We start from the raw sequence: 3086 nt of genomic DNA, 5'->3' as shown, positions 1-3086 counted from the left end.
CATATGATATGGATAAGGATAGATGGTATATGGGATCCCACATTGTTTGGGAATGAGAAGTTTTTGCTCTTTATAAGGTTCCAATAGGGCTCCAATTGTATCATTGACTAATCATTTTAGAGTATAGGTCATGTGGTTTGGGCCTTCTATTGGGGCGTTACAAATTGTATCAGAGCCTATCTCAACAAAAAATATGAGACTTGAGCCATGCCACCTACAATGGACAGGCCTGACGAGGAGGTCGAGAATTTAAAGGGGTAGATTGTGATAACCCATATGATATGGATAAGAGTAGGTGGCGTATAGGATCCCACATTGTTTGGGAAGGAAAAGTTCTTATTCTTTATAAGATTTTAATGGAGCTCCAATTGTATCATTGACTAGTCTTTTTAAAGTATAGCTATGTCATGTGGTTTAGGTCTTCCATTGGGACATTACAAATGGTATCAGAGCTTATTTCAACCAGAAATGTGAGATTTGAGTCATACCACCTACAATGGACAGGCCCGACGAGGACGTCGGGAATTTAAGAAGGGTAGATTGTAATACCCCATATGATATGGATAAGAGTGGATGGAGTATGAGATCCCACATTGCTTGTGAATGAGAAGTTTTTGCTCTTTATAAGGTTCCAATGGGGCTCCAATTGTATCATTGACTAGACCTCTTGAAGTATATGTCATGTGGTTTAGGTCTTCCATTAGGGCGTTACATCTTGTGTACTTAATGGAGACTTTCTTCTTTTTTTATAAGTAAGAAGGTATTCTATTGATATAAAAATAGGTATAGCTCAAGTACATAGGAAATATACATGTGATTACACCTAGTTAGAAACTAGAAACGGTAACAAGGAAATCATGGAAACTGAGACCATTTGAGTCTATAACAATGGCCCACATAAATAAAGTCTTCCAGATAAAACTCTTCGAAGGAGAATTCACGATCCTCGAAATTTCGGTCATTTCTTTCACTCTAGATGCACCAAAGTAGACAAATGGGAGCCATCTTCCACATAGTTGTAAACTATGGTACCCACGTGATCCCTCTCCAACTAGCTAGTAGATCAACCACCCTCCCCTGCATAACACATGCTAATCCCACTTTGCTGAAAGAGTAATTCCATATGGGCCCTTGCAAACTCACAATATAGAAATAAATGATCCACTGTTTCACCGCTATTCTGCACATACAACACCAGTCAATGCGGATAAGCCTACGTTTCCTTTGATTGTCAATGGTCAGAATCTTTCCTAGGGATGTCGTCCAAACAAAAAATAAAAAAGCCTTAGGAGGTGCTTTACTCCGCCAAATGCTCTTCCAAGGAAAGCGATTACTAGCTTGAGTAGTAAGAGTCTCATAGAAAGGGCGTACAGTGATGGACACCAATATGAACCTAGTTTTAAATATCATTTACAAGTTTCAGATGGGCCAATTACAAGATCAAGAGCTAGGAAGATCAATGAAACAATGCAAAGATTGGTGCGATCCACTTGGGATGAAACTAGCAAAAGCCCAACACACAAGATGGGCTTTAAAGAAGAAGAACCAGTTTGATCCACTTGATACAAGTTGTGGAAGACATAATTTAGAGTTATTGTTTGGGCCTGTTGTTATTAAAGGCTTTCAGTTTGTTTAAATCATTTAAAAGATTTATTTTATTAGTTACACGAATTAGTCTAGAATAATCGGACTTGAGGATACTTGGCCCACATATGTTTTATTTTGTTGAATTAGGGTTTCAAGAAGTTACTGTAGCCACGTTACTGTAGCTGCGGCACTATTCATTTAGGGGTATTTTTGGAAGAAATAACTTTATTTTGGTTAGAGTTTTAATTAAGTTTTGGTTTAAATACTCTTTGTAACCTCGTTTTAATTAGTTTATGAAATTTGATAAATTTATTCATTGTGAGTTAAATTTATCTCATCTTGTGCTTGATAAACTTTTGAACTTATCAAAGGCAAATCACAACCTTTGTGGCGTTCTTCTTTATAATTTAGGTTCTTGAGACAGGTTCTTCAGCGGGTCTTAAAATGAGTTCCTCAACGGGTCTAAATTTTCCATTGCCTTGATTTTGACTTTTTTGAGTGAGTTTTCAAATTGATTGTGGGTTCAAGAGATTTCATTCCCACGAGTTCATATCAATTTTCCTTTGCTGGAAGGTAGCCACACCAACTTATCCACCACTATATCAATAGGTCCAATGGTGTATAGCAAGTTAAAGAACTCAACAAGGACACCTATTTCCCAATCACGAGCCTCCCTAATGAAACTGACATTCCACTGTTGTGAACCATTAGTAATTTCCCACAAGCCAGCCACCAAAGCATCTTGTTCCTGTGCAATCCTAAAGATAGAGGGATAAGCTTCCTTAAGAGCCGTATCTCCAACCCAAACATCATGCCAAAAACTAATTATATTGCCATCCCCCATATACAGCCTAGTGTGGCTAGAGAAAGACCTCCAACCTTTCCGAATATGCTTCTATAGCCCCACTCCATATACCCCCCCTGACTTCATTAGAGCACCAACTCCTCCTTATACTCCCATACTTAAGCCCAGTTTGGGTAGCAAGAAGTGTTGAGAAGTGTTGTGAACAGTTGTGAGTAGAGATTAGAGTGGGTTTGTGGGTCTCATTGAGAGTATTTTAAATTGTTTGGATGTATGAAGTATGTTGAATTGTTGATTTTTGGATAGATAGTTGAAAAAAGTGTGGGTCCAATCAATGATTGATTTTTTTTTAATGATGATGAAATAATGATTTTATTTATATATAATAGTGATAATATTTTAGTGATTTTATTTTTATATATAATAGTGATAGTGATTTTTTTTTTTTTTCTTTCCTCACTTTCTCTCCTCTAGCCCGATTCTCCCCCACGCCCGATTCTCCTTCAACCCAGCCCAGCGCCGCCGTGTGCCGCCCAGCCTCACTGCCACCAACGGCGACTCCCCCTCACACCAGCTACCAAGCCAACCACCACCGATCTCCCCCACGCGCAACTCTCTCTCCCCTGTGGTAACCCAACCGAAATAGGTTGGTTTCACCCATTTCTGTCCACTTGCACCACCATACGCGGCCACCCAA

Source organism: Juglans regia, chromosome 2 (genome assembly GCF_001411555.2).
Source record: "Juglans regia cultivar Chandler chromosome 2, Walnut 2.0, whole genome shotgun sequence".
NCBI lineage: Eukaryota > Viridiplantae > Streptophyta > Magnoliopsida > Fagales > Juglandaceae > Juglans > Juglans regia.
This window is presented reverse-complemented; position numbering follows the sequence as displayed.